We start from the raw sequence: 17,096 nt of genomic DNA, 5'->3' as shown, positions 1-17,096 counted from the left end.
AATCAACATACTGTGCACCTAACATAAGACTTTGCACATAGTGTTAAGAAATTAAGACATAAATAATATTATTACTGCTTTATAATTACTAACGTCTTCTAAAAAAACTTGAAATGTATGCCCCCCTCCAAGCATCATAATTTTTGCTTGCCAGGTTTTTTATGATAGTTTGTGTAGACTGTAGAATTGGAATTTACAAGTTGGAACATTCAGTACGCTTACATGTGGCCTCAAGTCAGTTAAAAATTGTATTTCAGTGTAACATCACTATTAGTGAGTTAAGTTAGTTAGAAGCGTTATTTCTCCATCCAGTATATATTTAAAATGATTTATTATAGTTGATAATGGATGAACGAGCAAAATCTGCAAGGGATCCAACAAAGGCGTACTACAATGGACAAAAACAACGATACATTTCATATTTAGGTAATAACAAATGTTAATGATCAGTGATATTTCAAAATCAGCATGTTTTGAGATATTTTTAAAGAAATAATAATTCCTTTTATTATAAATAAACTCCTCTAAATAAAAGAGGGGTTTTAGGGAAGATAACTTTTTTATTGTTTACATTTGTTTAGGTTTAAATAGATTAATATTCAAGTAAACAAGTAGTAATTAGTCCAAAAATTACGTCGCTTAACATACACTTGAAAATTAATTTTCTATTTTAATTTTTTCGTTTAGATAAAAGAAAAGATTCTGAACAATTGAAGGAACTGTCTTATAGAAATTAAAGTAAGTTCATTTATTACTTTATTCTGGGTTGATGTGCGTTATATTAAAACTTAAGTAAGACAATTGTATAAGGGTTGATCGCAAGAAAGTGCAGAAAAAAGCGTAACGTTTAATTAAAAATACCCAACTTTGACAATTTTTATTCTATAAAAAATAAAATTCACAAACTTTCTGTAAAATACAGGGCATATTGTCGTTTGCAAGTGTAAACTTGTACAGCTACACAGGTTTCGAGAAAAACAGTTGCAAAAACGGCACTTTCAAAAATTCGTCTTCTTGTAAACTTTTTTGTAATGAACGTAGCAACTAAACACGTAAACCTATATTCATGAATATGGTGTCACTCGATTCGGTTCTTTTAGAATGTTCTTTTAAATAGTGCTGTTATTTAACAATTTTTTAACATTTAATTATTAATCGTTTGATACCTCATGTTATATATATCATTGGATTTCAACTTTTAAGTGATCAATTTTTGTTTAAAGTTGGTATTTTTATTACCTTGTTAATGGATTTTAATATTATATTGAAATGTGTTCTGTTAAATTGGACTGTTAAGAGAACAAACCGCATCGTTTTTAATAACAAAAGTTCATTAGTAAACACTAATATTAATTTGTAAGCTCTAAGTGTTATTAATATATATTTTGTATGCATTATCCAGTGCCTTAGTCCTTGGGGCCGTGTCGCCATGCTCTAGCTTGCAATAATAATCTTGGCCCTTCTGTACGTCACACAAAGTTGAAGTGATACGGATCTATTTCTACAATCTGGTCAATAAACAAATAAGGAAATCTATGTACCTACCATGCTAACTAGTGGAGCTGTTCAACAGGTAGTCTAATCAATCATTTATTACATCTAATTAAAACACTTGATTTTTATTTGTAGTATCTTGAATAGAACGTTTATTTATTAACTGAATTATGATGATTTCCTGATTGAAAACAGCCAATACGGGAGTATACCTGCAATACTGTCCATCAAATGAAAAAGACGTTGAGAAAACATCTCCAATGAAAATATACAAGTAACTTTTGCCGTATATCAATTACTAAAAAGTGTATTATTTAGTTGTAATATGTAATATGCATGTTTATATCGCAATCTAACTAATTATGCGAATTTTTTACTATTTTATTTAAAAAAATGTTCTATAGGAGCAGATAAAAAAAGCCTTTAATTTTTTTTTTAAAAAAAGGATATTTATTGGCATACTATTTTTTTTACATACATTAATATTTTATTATTGTACATAAATATAAGTATTTACTTGGTCAATGTACTGTTGTGCATTTAAATCGTTCAGTTTCTGTCTTGTAACACTTGAAGTGTTTCTGCTAGGCATAGAAATGTAAGTAATACAAATGTGCCAACAGAAAGCCATTCACAAAGCTTGAATATACCATCGTATTGCATGTTCTGTGCTGATTAAAAGTATGCCTGTAAAGATTTTACTAATTTACGCATTATTTAAATGATTAGAATCGCATATTCAATCATATTTTACTTATAAATAATTACTTTGCGGTAAAAATGCAATAATGTCAGTGTTTTATACTTAAATTCTCGCGCCTCCCTCGTATAAAATACACCCCCAACTTTTCAGTTCCAAAAACATGCACAGAAGTTTTAAACAAATACTAGGTTTCAATAATTATATTTCATAATTTTTACAAATGTTTGACAATGCATTAATATTTTAGATAACACCATATAACCTCCCTTACTCAATCTGCTCAGTCAGTACTAAGTGTAGTACACGCCCAAGAACATTAGAGATTGCTTTACATTAATCTGGTAATCCTACCTCTGACTGACATACATGAAAGTCCGAAAACTTAAGCCTATACGAAGACCTATAAAAAATAAAAAAAAAAATTGTAAGAAATAATACGTAGTAGCATACAGAATAAACTTGGAGGAATTCTGCGTAATTTTGTTTCCTAAAGTCAAATTTATAATGCATAAATTGGACTTAAAAAAGTTCATAGCAAAGTAATTTGATTAAACTAACATATTTGGTCAATTAAATTAAAAGAAGAGAAGAATAGAGAGAAAATATCCGATCAACCTGTGAAAACTAGTATTAAAATCAGAATAACCACAGACGATCGATGAATCATAACGTACGACACAGCTTCTGAAAAGTCAGACAACCAACTTGAACGTGTACAAAGAACGTAATAACGAAGAGAAATACGAGAAGAGTTGGTTCTATATTCGAGTGAACTAAAGAAAGCTGCTAGACGTAGAAGATAATTTCAGTAATCTTAATTCGCATCTACAACGAGTTAGGCGATGAAATTGACTTTTTTATTTTACATTAGCAGTATAACGGTTGGGTAATTACATCAAAAGAAAAAAAAATTGGTAAGATTGAACCTAATCTAATTACATTAAGTAACCTGTGTACGTGTTTCATTAATTATAGTTACAACTATCTTTACTTTATATGTTAGGTATTGTTGTTTATAATGTTACCAATATAAGAAAAATAACAAGGTGACAAACAGTACCTATATTATAAATTTTAGGACTTGAACAAAAAAGTTGTTAAATATATCGAAACTTTAGTATTTATACATGATAATGTTTTCGGTACTTAAGTTGAAGTGTTGGATGGGTTCGTAGATAGGTCAGATATGAAGTTACTAGTTCTGTATTTCGCTGCTAACAGTTTTTGTCTATATTATAACAGGAATGAATAGGGTAGTAGTGCCAACGAGCAGGAGTAGAATGAGAATTACTCACTGGAGCAAGTGTTTTGAGAACAAGCCCTTCCCTTTTCAACGCCTTCACAAGGTATTTTCTTTATCTTCGACACTTGTCCCTTTTCTCATATTTACTTTAGCATCCACCAATCACTCGTAACAATTCAATTTATTTTTCCTACCTACATATTATTTTGGTATTTCCTCTAATTTAAATCAAGGAATAAATCAAATTGAAGTCCTTATATTTGAATTAAAGAAATTTGGCAACCTTATTAGAAATTCTATACATTCTGATCATACTTTAACATTAGGAATTGAATAAAAATAGACATTAGAATCATGCCATTGCTATCTAGCGGCAATAGCTCAAACTAGAAGGTTGTAATTACATAAAACTAGTTCCAGTGATCACCGCTAGGTAGCGTAAAAATGTACTTTCACACTACAAAAATAAACATAAAATAACCTCCTAACCAAACAACTGTCGTATAAGACAGCGTGGGGTAAAACAGTTATTCGGTCTAGTCCAAATATTCTTTTTAACACGTAGCAACAGTAATAATATGCTTTATTTGTTTAAAATTCACTGTTTAACTCATAATTTGATGTTTTTTTTATTTATGATTGATAGTTTTAACTTGATGCTGCTGTAACTAAGTCAGTGAGAACTTAACATACCTTGGAAAACTGATTGTATTATCTATTTGCATTAAGCGATAACTTCCTAGGAAAATAGGAAACTTGCTTTTGCATCATTACTGCATTAAGGACATTTTTCAGGTAAGCAACACTTTTTGTGTATACTTTAAGATAAGATAAAAATTTATTTCACATACAAAATACATACATAAATTGGAGTGCCAGTTAAGTACTGTAACCTCCAGACATAAATTGTACAAATTAAATTATATACTAAGCGGAAAAACAATGAAAAATCCCCTAGCTTATAATGTATACTTTTGTTTTTAATTACGAGTCGACGTGATTAGAGGTGTTTATGAAATTGACACGTTTCCAAGACAGTTGATAGATGCATTTTAATTTTAAAAAGTTGCTATTAGTCTTCATTATTTTGTTTCATAAAAATGTTTCAACGGTCATGAGTAGGTAGATTTAGTTCGTAACATGTTAATAATTTTTGGTCGTCTTTATTAGTAAATTGCTAATTACGATTCTGTTTTTGGTAATTATGAACTTGCACAAAAATATTCACATTTCTTTCATTTAAAGAGAAGGGCTATCTCCATTAAATTTAAATTAATAATGTAAAGTTTAATTACGTCCTAGAATTATGGACCTTGGATTTTGTAAGATTCGCACCAGAAGTTTTAAATTCTAATTTATTGAAAATGAATTTTTTTTTTTCGTGATTGCTCTCAACAGAATTCGTTAGTGTAGCTCATTAGTGCATCCACTAAACTAAGTTATGAATGTTATTTTTGAAGCATAAGTGTTAGATTAATTAGAATAATGACATCAAAATCTTTTATCCTCCATCTAGCGGAATTCTTTCCTTGCAAAATTATTGTTATGTGCATATTGTTACAATCCCAATTATGTAATTTTATGAATAATAATTCATCAGTAGTTATTGAATGTGTTTCTTTAGCTTTTAAATAATTTTGAACAGTTTATATTGGTTGACAAACTTAAACTAATGATTTAAATTTATAGCAGTGGGTGTAAGTTGATTAAAACAAGTTTAGTACAACGTTAAATTGCAACGTAGGGGTAATTCATGTTAAAATAATTCAATATTTTAAAATTTTACGAATACGTTCTAAAAGATTGATCTATTAAAAAGATTTAAACTAAAATTTCAGCATTCATATTTTATTTATTTCATAAATTCCTGAAAGATACAAATTTATCTTAAACAAATGGTTTCATTTTAATTTACAAAATCAGTAAATGGAATGCTTCTTAATTAAAGATTAAATCTATAAACTGTTTATTTCATTGAATAATGATTTTCAGATTGGAAACAGGCAATACTGTGAGCCAATAACTGCAAAACTGTCCAACAACTGAAGTGTAAATGGAAAAGAGGTTGAGGAAACATCGATCAATGAGTATGTACAAACTTTTGTATTAATCAATTACTAAAAAATGTATTATTAAGGATATGTAATTTGCATGTTTGTATCGCAATCTTATTAAATGATTTTTTCTTGTTTTTACTTTATTTATTTTCACAACTGCAGTATCTTTCTGCAATAATACAAGATGATAATAGGTAAATACATGAATAGCATGTGGGTAGAATTCACCCATTTTGAGTTTAAGTGAAAATAAAAAGTATTATTTAGTAGGAGAATAAATAAAAATCTTTAATTTGAAAAAAAAAAAGTGATTTATTTGCATATCTATTTTGTTTATACATAGATTTTTTATTTTACAATATATTATACCAAAAAAATATACATATAAATCAATAAAATACACAAGAATTGCCTAAAAACGTTTAAACCTAACGTAAAAATGTAAAATAATGAATTTAGGTAAAAAAAAAAAATTAGTTCCAAAAAAATCCGTCAGAGGGCGCCACTTATCAGACAGGTGAGAAAATAGTTCTAGAAGTGGCCACTAGGTAGCAGTGGTGTAGCCTTCCCTATATATACGGCAGCAGCACAAATTCTCGTCAGTACGACTTGAGTGATGCAGGGGGGTAGATCGCTCGTCGATCCAAACATATCTCTTTCATCTAGTCTAGTCTAACATCCATCACCTCACTCTCTCTCTCTCTCAAAGAATCATGGTGGGGAGATGTTGTCGCTTCGACGGTTCTCCCCACCCTGCCCCGCCCTTCCAACGAACTTAGTTATATAGCCTCCCAGAGCAAGATGGCGGCAGTCAACTCACCTGATCGGTAACCTCCTAGATCGCTCCAGCTGGTCTGTTGCTCTTCCACACTCTCACGACCTGTCGGCCATTGTTTAACCTTCCCTCTAGGTTTCCTTTTTTACTTCTACCACTCCCTAGACTCCTGTAACCTTCCTTTTAGGTTATCTTTTCTATTTTTACCTATTTTTTCATCATTTTGAACTGTATTAATAAAAGATTATTAATTTTTTCGTTTTTTTTTTTTACTTTTTTTATATTATTTACCAGAATAAATACAAAAATAAATAAAATAATTTTTTAAGACTTTTTTATTCAGAAACAAACATATTTTTTTTAAAACATGCAATTTTTAATTGTGTTAAAATCATGCATATTACGTATAATAATTACTTACCTTTTTTTATAGATTCCTAACCAATGTTTGTTGACACATTTACGTTGGGTTGGTGTTTTACGTCTTTATCGCTTGGCCTTCCATTGATGGATAATTTGCAGGCAGTACTCTTGGTATCACCAGTATTAATTCTGAAAATCAACATTAATTATTGTAATTCAAATAATTAAAATGTAAGAAGTTTTCACCTAGCATTAAGAAAAACATCTAAAACAATTTATGTATATTATAAAAATTAAATAAAAAAGACAGTAAGTAAACTAAAGAATTGATTTTTTAAAAAACCTTAAATCTTTTCATTCAATGATGATGAAAGATATTTCCATAATAACACACTTATTCCTGAGGAATAAAATTCATTTTAATGGAACAATATAACACACATTATCTACTAGCATTATTACTGAATTATTTTTAAGAAAATGAATAAAAAAATTATAAGCTCGACTAAAAATAGTTCTATGTGATTGGATAATAATGGAGAATTCACATGCATGTTTGATGTTCAAGTTTTCAATTAAAACTTTACCCACAAATTACAACTTTTTTCATTTATAAAAAAAAATTAATTTATATGAAAAAAGTTTTAGTTCTTGTTGTATCACTCGGAACATAATGAATAATAATATAAGACTTACCTAGAATCACTTCATATTTATAGTCGTGCTGCTGTAAGTATAGAAAGACCCTTAAAAATTCATTGCAGATAAAAGCTGAGCTTAACGGGGCTGCAAGTTGACAAAAAACCCATTGATGTTAGCACTGCATGAACTGAAAAACATATTACATTAAACATAGGTAGGAGTAATACGAATTTGATTCACACTACATTAATACTTCATTCAAAACGCAGAATTTATCAGTTTAACTAAACCTTTTTTTTAAAAACTTTTGAAATTTTGCTCTTTATCTTCTTAAAATAAAATTTAATAACAATCAAAATGTTTACCTACTGCAAACGGACTATTGAAGCAGTACACATTAACAATCAAATTTAAGAAGCTCTATATTACTATAAAATAACCATCAATGAAAACAGTTCAGTCGATACACTAATTGACTACTTATACTTATCGTATTGAAATTTTCTTTAAATATAAGTTTTCCTTCAACATAATAATGAAGCAATCCTTCAATACTATACATGTTAAATATTATAAAATGTAAGAGAAGAAGTGTAAGAGCTTAACATCAAAACAATAAAATAAAATCGGAAAAACAGGATTTCGCCAGATGGAGGACATAACATTTTGAGGACATTATGAATGGTAAGATCAATGCGAACCGAAGAGCATGTGCTATATTCCTAAAGATTTTTGATGGGGAAGACTGGATTCGTTGACAATTGGAAAGGTAGTACCCCACGATTTCTGTCGAAAGTACAGATTGCTCCATACCAGCTGCTATAGCAGTCTTTTATTTATTACATTAGAAATTTTTGTTTATATCAATTTTCCAAGAGAAATGTTTCAATACATGCTCTCATCACACAAGAAACTTGACGATTCGTAAAAACATTTATCGAAAACAAATACTTCCGTTGAAAACTGAACAACATTCTACTTGATCGTAACACCTCGTAATTATTAGGGGTAAGAAAAAGTAAATGAGTTGTAACGATTGCTTGGTGGATATTAAAGTAAATGTGAAAAATTAAAGGGCAAAGTGATAAAGATAAGCAAATTACCTTATGAAGCCGATACCAAAGGAAAGGTCCTGTTCACACAACACTTGCTCCAGCAAGTACGTCTCTTTCTACTCCTCGTTGTAGGCACTACTGCCCTTTTCATTCTCAAATTACGCCCTTATATAATAGAGAATCATTAAAAGTGCAGTTTTTTTAAAATAACATACATCTATGTTCATGTACCTTCTAGATACTTTGAATTTAGGCAAATCATTGCACTTACTAGCTATCTAATCTATTACTGTAGCCTTTATTATTTATCTTTATGTAACACGACATAATATCTTAATTGAGAAACTACATGCTGTAAGCTGAAAACATGTACTTACTGTTGCTGTAGGAGTTAAAGTGTGTTACACTGGATAAAATGTCATCAACCCAGCCATTTATTTGAATGGAACTAGTTCAGAATTATCATTAGAATGTCGAAAGAACGCTGAGAAAAATAATAAAAATTATATAAACTATTAGTTTTACAATTGTTTTCATTTTAATTTACAAATATTTAGAAAAAAAAAATTCATTTTCAATAAATTAGTATTTAAAACTTCTGGTGCGAATCTTACAAAATCCAAGGTCCATAATTCTAGGACATAATTAAACTTTACATTATTAATTTAAATTTAATGGAGATTACCCTTCTCTTTAAATGAAAGAATTGTGAATATTTTTGTGCAAGTTCATAATTACCAAAAACAGAATCGTAATTAGCAATTTACTAATAAAGACGACCAAAAATTATTAACATGTTACGAACTAAATCTACCTACTCATGACCGTTGAAACATTTTTATGAAACAAAATAATGAAGACTAAAAGCAACTTTTTAAAATTAAAATGCATCTATCAACTGTCTTGGAAACGTGTCAATTTCATAAACACCTCTAATCACATCGACTCGTAATTAAAAACAAAAGTATACATTATAAGCTAGGGGATTTTTCATTGTTTTTCCGCTTAGTATATAATTTAATTTCATTTGTTTGTACAATTTATGTCTGGAGGTTACAGTACTTAACTGGCACTCCAATTTATGTATGTATTTTGTATGTGAAATAAATTTTTATCTTATCTAAAAGTATACACAAAAAGTGTTGCTTACCTGCAAAAAGTCCTTAACGCAGTAATGATGCAAAAGCAAGTTTTTTATTTTCCTAGGAAGTTATCGCTTTATGCAAATAGATAATACAATCAGTTTTCCAAGGTATGTAAAATTCTCACTGCCTTAGTAACAGCAGTTAAAACTATCAATCATAAAAAAAAACATCAAATTATGAGTTAAACAGTGAATTTTAAACAAATAAAACAAATTATTACGGTTGCTACGTGTTAAAAAGAATATTTGGGCTAGACCGAATAACCGTTTTACCCCACACTGTCTTATACGACAGTTGTTTGGTTAGGAGGTTATTTTATGTTTATTTTTATAGTGTGAAAGTACATTTTTACGCTACCTAGCGGTGATCACTGGAACTAGTTTTATGTAATTACAACTCTCTAGTTTAAGCTATTGCCGCTAGATAGCATTGGCATGATTCTAATGTCTATTTTTATTCAATTCCTAATGTTAAAGTATGATCAGAATGTATAGAATTTCTAATAAGGTTGCCCAATTTTTTTAATTTAAATATAAGGGCTTCAATTTCTGATTTATTCCTTGATTTAAATTAGAGCAAATACCAAAATAATATGTAGGTAGGAAAAATAAATTGAATTGTTACGAGTGATGCTAAAGTAAATATGAAAAAAGGGACAAGTGTCAAAGATAAAGAAAATACCTTATGAAGCCGTTTTTGTTCACATAACACTTGCTCCAGCGAGTAATTATCATTCTACTCCTGCTCGTTGGCCCTACTACCCTATTCATTCCTGTTATAATATAGACAAAAACTGTTAGCAGCGAAATAAAGAACTAGTAACTTCATATCAGACCTATCTACGAACCCATCCAACACTTCAAATTTAGTACCGAAAACATTATCATGTACAAATACCAAAAGTTTCGATATATTCCATACCTTTTTCTTCACATTGTAATCTTATTTTTTCTTATACTGGCTATATTATAAGAAGTACAACAATAACAAAAACATGAAACGTATCTCCCAAAATACATAGGTTACTTAATATCATTAAATAAGGTTCCTTCTCTATATCTGTTGATTTAATGACCCCTCAGTTATACTGTTTATGTAATAAAGTAGTCATTTTCATGTACACGTCTAACTTGTACGACAAGCTTATCGTACTCATCTTCCTCGTCATGGAATCTTGTCCTGTGGTTTTCGTTACTTCACTTCGATATAGAACTAACACTTATCTAACATTTACAGGTCTTCGAATAGGCTTAAGAATTTACTAATCTGATGAGAGGATCAGGTTACGTCCGTAGTACATAATATTAGTAATTTTGCCCGTAGTAGAATGTATATTTATTACATCCCTTATCGAATTTGGTCTTTCAACCATCTCAGAGGCATAATAACCAATTTAGGAAAAGGATTTCGACTTTACTCCGCTCCCCAGAACCGCTCTACACTTACTGACTGAGCAGGCTGTGTAAGGGAGGTTATGTTGTGTTATCCAAAATATAATTGAATTATCAAACATTTGTAAAAATTATGAATTAAAATAATTGAAATCTTGTACATGTTAAAATGAAATGTTTTTTGTTTTAATTCTGTGCGAGTAATATTTTAAAACTGACAAGTTGGAAATTATTTTATACGTGGTAGGCGCGAGAATTTAAGTTGAAAACACGGACATTGTTGCATTTTCACTGCGAAATTACTATTGTTAAGCAAAATTTGAATAAATATGCGATTCTAATAATTTAAAAAATGCGTAAATTAGTAATATCTTTAAAGGAAAACTTTTAATCAGCATAGAACATGGAATATGATGGTATATTTAAGCTTTGTGTATGGCTTTCTGTTTGTATATTTCTAATACTTACATTTCTATCCGTAGCAGAAACACTTCATTTTTTATAAAACAGAAACTTTATGAAATTGGTATTAATTTACATTTGTAAAATTAATGGTAACATAAGTAATTCTGGCCTAGTTTGACTGGAATATTCTGTATATTGTAACATCAGACTTAATAGTAAATAACAAATACGAAACAAGAGTGTTCGAGTGAAATTAGAAGACGATTTCATCTTTGGCCAATGGTTTTTACGTCTTCTTGGTAAAAAAAGATCGAACCTACATTTACATTCATACATCTGCTTTAATATTAACTATCAAATATGAAATTGCTGCATTTCAGTGAAATTAGGAGACCATTTCCACTTTTTCCAATGGTTTTTACTTGTATTTCAAAATAGATCGACCCAACATGTTCAATCTAGCATTACACTTAATATTAACTAACAAATGCAGAAACAGCAGCATTTCAAGAAATTAGGAGACTATTTCCAATACTTTTTACTTTTTCTTTTTCAAAATAGATCATACCAACATGCACAATCTACCATTGGCTTATTATTAACAATCCAACACGGAAACATCAGGATTCATGTGAAATAAAGAAATAAATTCAACTTTTTCTAATGGATTTTACTGTATACTTTTCAAAATAGATCGACCCAACATATCTAGCGTTGACCTTATTATTAATTAACAATCAAACAGTGAAACAGCAGTCTTCAGGCGAAATTAGGCAAAAACGTCAACTTTTTCCAATCGTTTTTACTTCTTACCAGAAGTTCAGAATTATCTGTATAATACCTGAACGTACCTACATGTATATTGTAACACCAGCCTTAATAGTAAGTATCAAATGCAAAACTAGAGTGTTCGAGAAGATGATTTCCACTTTTGTCTAATGGTTTTTACATCATAATTTTGAAGAAAGGTCGAACCTACATGAAAATTCTTACGTCAGCCATAACATTAACTATCAAAGGCGAAACAGGAGTGTTCGAATGAAATTAGGAGACCATTTCCATTTTTTCCAATAGTTTTTACTTCTTGATCAGCAAAAGAGATCGTCCTGTTATGTATAATGTATCAACAGCCTTTATAATAACTATAAAATGCAGAAACATCAGTATACCAATGAAATTAGGAAAAAATGTCTACTTTTCCCAATGGTTATTTCTTCATACTTGAAAAAAAAAGAAAAAAAGTACCTACATCTACATTCTTATATCGGCCCAAATGTTTTAACTATCAAATACAAAACAGGCGTGTTCAAGTGAAAATAAATGACGATTTCTACATATTCCAAAGGTATTTGATTCTTGTTTTTCACAACAGATCGTCCCTTGCTGAATAAACTAGAATTGCCTTATTATTAACTAATGTATAAAGAAACCACAACATCTCAGTGAAATTGGGATAAAAGTTCAATTTTTCCAATTGCTTTTTACTTTCTGTTTTTCAAAAATGGTATACCATAAAACTTCTATTTAGCATTGGTCTTAATACTATCAAATAAGCAAAATTAGAGACAATTTTAACTTTTTCTATAGCTTTTTACCTCTTACTTTTGAAAAAAGATCGTACCTATAAGTAGATTTTACCATTGGTCTCAATAGTGACTATCAAATACAAAACAGGAGTGTTCAGGTGAAAGTAGAAGACGATTTCAACTTTATCCAATGGTTTTTACTTCTTGATTTTCAATATAGATCAACCCAACATATAAAATCTAGGATTGCCTTTAATATTAACCATCAAATGCAGAACATCAGCATTACAGTGAAATTAAGAGACTATTTCCAATTTTTCCATTGGTTTTTTAACGTTTTCTAAAGGTATTCTTTTATTCCTACCACTCTCGCAGCTATTTCTAACCTTTTTTCAGGTTTTCCTTTTTGAAGTAAAAATACTTTACATTGTGAAATAACGTGCATATTACGTATAGTAACTACATAATACTTGTGTTATTAATTGATTCTTCATAAAAATTTCCTAGGATAGATGATTTACGTCTATTTCACTTGGGCTTCTATTGATGAACAGTTTTGCAGGCAGAACTCCAGTATCAGAGGTATTTAATCTGAAAATCAACATTATGTACAATCAACAATATTTATGTACTAATTAGTTTTTACTGAGTTTTGCTTAATTAAAAACCTAGACAAAAAAAAATTTTAATAATTGATTATGTAATCATAAAAATTAAATAAATGTGACTGCAATAAAACTGAAGCATTGATATGAAAGTTTAAATCATTTTTAAAAGAATCGAACCCTTTCTTTCAAAGAAAATAAAATATATTTTCAAAAAACATAAATAATCAAAAAGATTACTCTGATTGAAAGATACAACAAACATGCTACTAATATTCTAATTTTATTATTATTATTTTTTAATATTCAGAATAGTAATAGTTCTGTGATTGGAAAATATAACAGAATTTCCATCAAATTAAAATCTTCTTTCAAAAAATTAAACCTTTTTTTCATTTACAAAGATGAAAATTTATATGGAAAAAGTTTTAGTATATGTAGTATTACTCTGAATGTAGTAAATAATAGATAAGAATACCTGAAGATAGATATAAGAATATCTATGTTCATGTACCTTCTGGATACTTTGAATTTAGGCAAATCATTGGACTTACTAGCTATCTAATCTATTACTGTAGCCTTTATTATTTATCTTTATGTAACACGACATAATATCTTAATTGAGAAACTACATGCTGTAAGCTGAAAACATGTACTTACTGTTGCTGTAGGAGTTAAAGTGTGTTACACTGGATAAAATGTCATCAACCCAGCCATTTATTTGAATGGAACTAGTTCAGAATTATCATTAGAATGTCGAAAGAACGCTGAGAAAAATAATAAAAATTATATAAACTATTAGTTTTACAATTGTTTTCATTTTAATTTACAAATATTTAGAAAAAAAAAATTCATTTTCAATAAATTAGTATTTAAAACTTCTGGTGCGAATCTTACAAAATCCAAGGTCCATAATTCTAGGACATAATTAAACTTTACATTATTAATTTAAATTTAATGGAGATTACCCTTCTCTTTAAATGAAAGAATTGTGAATATTTTTGTGCAAGTTCATAATTACCAAAAACAGAATCGTAATTAGCAATTTACTAATAAAGACGACCAAAAATTATTAACATGTTACGAACTAAATCTACCTACTCATGACCGTTGAAACATTTTTATGAAACAAAATAATGAAGACTAAAAGCAACTTTTTAAAATTAAAATGCATCTATCAACTGTCTTGGAAACGTGTCAATTTCATAAACACCTCTAATCACATCGACTCGTAATTAAAAACAAAAGTATACATTATAAGCTAGGGGATTTTTCATTGTTTTTCCGCTTAGTATATAATTTAATTTCATTTGTTTGTACAATTTATGTCTGGAGGTTACAGTACTTAACTGGCACTCCAATTTATGTATGTATTTTGTATGTGAAATAAATTTTTATCTTATCTAAAAGTATACACAAAAAGTGTTGCTTACCTGCAAAAAGTCCTTAACGCAGTAATGATGCAAAAGCAAGTTTTTTATTTTCCTAGGAAGTTATCGCTTTATGCAAATAGATAATACAATCAGTTTTCCAAGGTATGTAAAATTCTCACTGCCTTAGTAACAGCAGTTAAAACTATCAATCATAAAAAAAAACATCAAATTATGAGTTAAACAGTGAATTTTAAACAAATAAAACAAATTATTACGGTTGCTACGTGTTAAAAAGAATATTTGGGCTAGACCGAATAACCGTTTTACCCCACACTGTCTTATACGACAGTTGTTTGGTTAGGAGGTTATTTTATGTTTATTTTTATAGTGTGAAAGTACATTTTTACGCTACCTAGCGGTGATCACTGGAACTAGTTTTATGTAATTACAACTCTCTAGTTTAAGCTATTGCCGCTAGATAGCATTGGCATGATTCTAATGTCTATTTTTATTCAATTCCTAATGTTAAAGTATGATCAGAATGTATAGAATTTCTAATAAGGTTGCCCAATTTTTTTAATTTAAATATAAGGGCTTCAATTTCTGATTTATTCCTTGATTTAAATTAGAGCAAATACCAAAATAATATGTAGGTAGGAAAAATAAATTGAATTGTTACGAGTGATGCTAAAGTAAATATGAAAAAAGGGACAAGTGTCAAAGATAAAGAAAATACCTTATGAAGCCGTTTTTGTTCACATAACACTTGCTCCAGCGAGTAATTATCATTCTACTCCTGCTCGTTGGCCCTACTACCCTATTCATTCCTGTTATAATATAGACAAAAACTGTTAGCAGCGAAATAAAGAACTAGTAACTTCATATCAGACCTATCTACGAACCCATCCAACACTTCAAATTTAGTACCGAAAACATTATCATGTACAAATACCAAAAGTTTCGATATATTCCATACCTTTTTCTTCACATTGTAATCTTATTTTTTCTTATACTGGCTATATTATAAGAAGTACAACAATAACAAAAACATGAAACGTATCTCCCAAAATACATAGGTTACTTAATATCATTAAATAAGGTTCCTTTTCTATATCTGTTGATTTAATGACCCCTCAGTTATACTGTTTATGTAATAAAGTAGTCATTTTCATGTACACGTCTAACTTGTACGACAAGCTTATCGTACTCATCTTCCTCGTCATGGAATCTTGTCCTGTGGTTTTCGTTACTTCACTTCGATATAGAACTAACACTTATCTAACATTTACAGGTCTTCGAATAGGCTTAAGAATTTACTAATCTGATGAGAGGATCAGGTTACGTCCGTAGTACATAATATTAGTAATTTTGCCCGTAGTAGAATGTATATTTATTACATCCCTTATCGAATTTGGTCTTTCAACCATCTCAGAGGCATAATAACCAATTTAGGAAAAGGATTTCGACTTTACTCCGCTCCCCAGAACCGCTCTACACTTACTGACTGAGCAGGCTGTGTAAGGGAGGTTATGTTGTGTTATCCAAAATATAATTGAATTATCAAACATTTGTAAAAATTATGAATTAAAATAATTGAAATCTTGTACATGTTAAAATGAAATGTTTTTTGTTTTAATTCTGTGCGAGTAATATTTTAAAACTGACAAGTTGGAAATTATTTTATACGTGGTAGGCGCGAGAATTTAAGTTGAAAACACGGACATTGTTGCATTTTCACTGCGAAATTACTATTGTTAAGCAAAATTTGAATAAATATGCGATTCTAATAATTTAAAAAATGCGTAAATTAGTAATATCTTTAAAGGAAAACTTTTAATCAGCATAGAACATGGAATATGATGGTATATTTAAGCTTTGTGTATGGCTTTCTGTTTGTATATTTCTAATACTTACATTTCTATCCGTAGCAGAAACACTTCATTTTTTATAAAACAGAAACTTTATGAAATTGGTATTAATTTACATTTGTAAAATTAATGGTAACATAAGTAATTCTGGCCTAGTTTGACTGGAATATTCTGTATATTGTAACATCAGACTTAATAGTAAATAACAAATACGAAACAAGAGTGTTCGAGTGAAATTAGAAGACGATTTCATCTTTGGCCAATGGTTTTTACGTCTTCTTGGTAAAAAAAGATCGAACCTACATTTACATTCATACATCTGCTTTAATATTAACTATCAAATATGAAATTGCTGCATTTCAGTGAAATTAGGAGACCATTTCCACTTTTTCCAATGGTTTTTACTTGTATTTCAAAATAGATCGACCCAACATGTTCAATCTAGCATTAC

General features: G+C 29.2%; 2 long non-coding RNA genes across 4 annotated transcripts; one reads left to right on the top strand and one right to left on the bottom strand.

Annotated features, from left to right (window-relative positions):
- The first annotated feature begins 10 nt into the window (after window positions 1-10).
- On the top strand, window positions 11-6,953 carry LOC141454255 (uncharacterized). Of its 3 annotated transcripts, XR_012458596.1 has the most exons (8): window positions 11-426; window positions 688-738; window positions 1,403-1,573; window positions 1,690-1,768; window positions 3,440-3,543; window positions 4,087-4,235; window positions 5,433-5,527; window positions 6,706-6,953. It is a non-coding gene; the product is annotated as an uncharacterized lncRNA (long non-coding RNA). The 3 variants fall into 3 exon arrangements; XR_012458597.1 differs by lacking the exon at window positions 3,440-3,543 and having other exon boundaries at window positions 14-426; XR_012458598.1 differs by lacking the exons at window positions 3,440-3,543; window positions 4,087-4,235; window positions 5,433-5,527; window positions 6,706-6,953 and adding an exon at window positions 2,445-3,169 and having other exon boundaries at window positions 21-426.
- On the bottom strand, window positions 6,694-8,703 carry LOC141454257 (uncharacterized). Its single transcript, XR_012458599.1, has 3 exons — window positions 8,381-8,703; window positions 7,332-7,464; window positions 6,694-6,824 (listed from the first exon to the last, which is right to left on the bottom strand). It is a non-coding gene; the product is annotated as an uncharacterized lncRNA (long non-coding RNA).
- Window positions 8,704-17,096: the final 8,393 nt, after the last annotated feature.

The sequence above is a fragment of the Rhodnius prolixus genome, unplaced genomic scaffold (genome assembly GCF_049639745.1).
Source record: "Rhodnius prolixus isolate KJV_2025 unplaced genomic scaffold, Rpr scaffold_9, whole genome shotgun sequence".
Classification (NCBI taxonomy): Eukaryota; Metazoa; Arthropoda; class Insecta; order Hemiptera; family Reduviidae; genus Rhodnius; species Rhodnius prolixus.
This window is presented reverse-complemented; position numbering and strand designations above follow the sequence as displayed.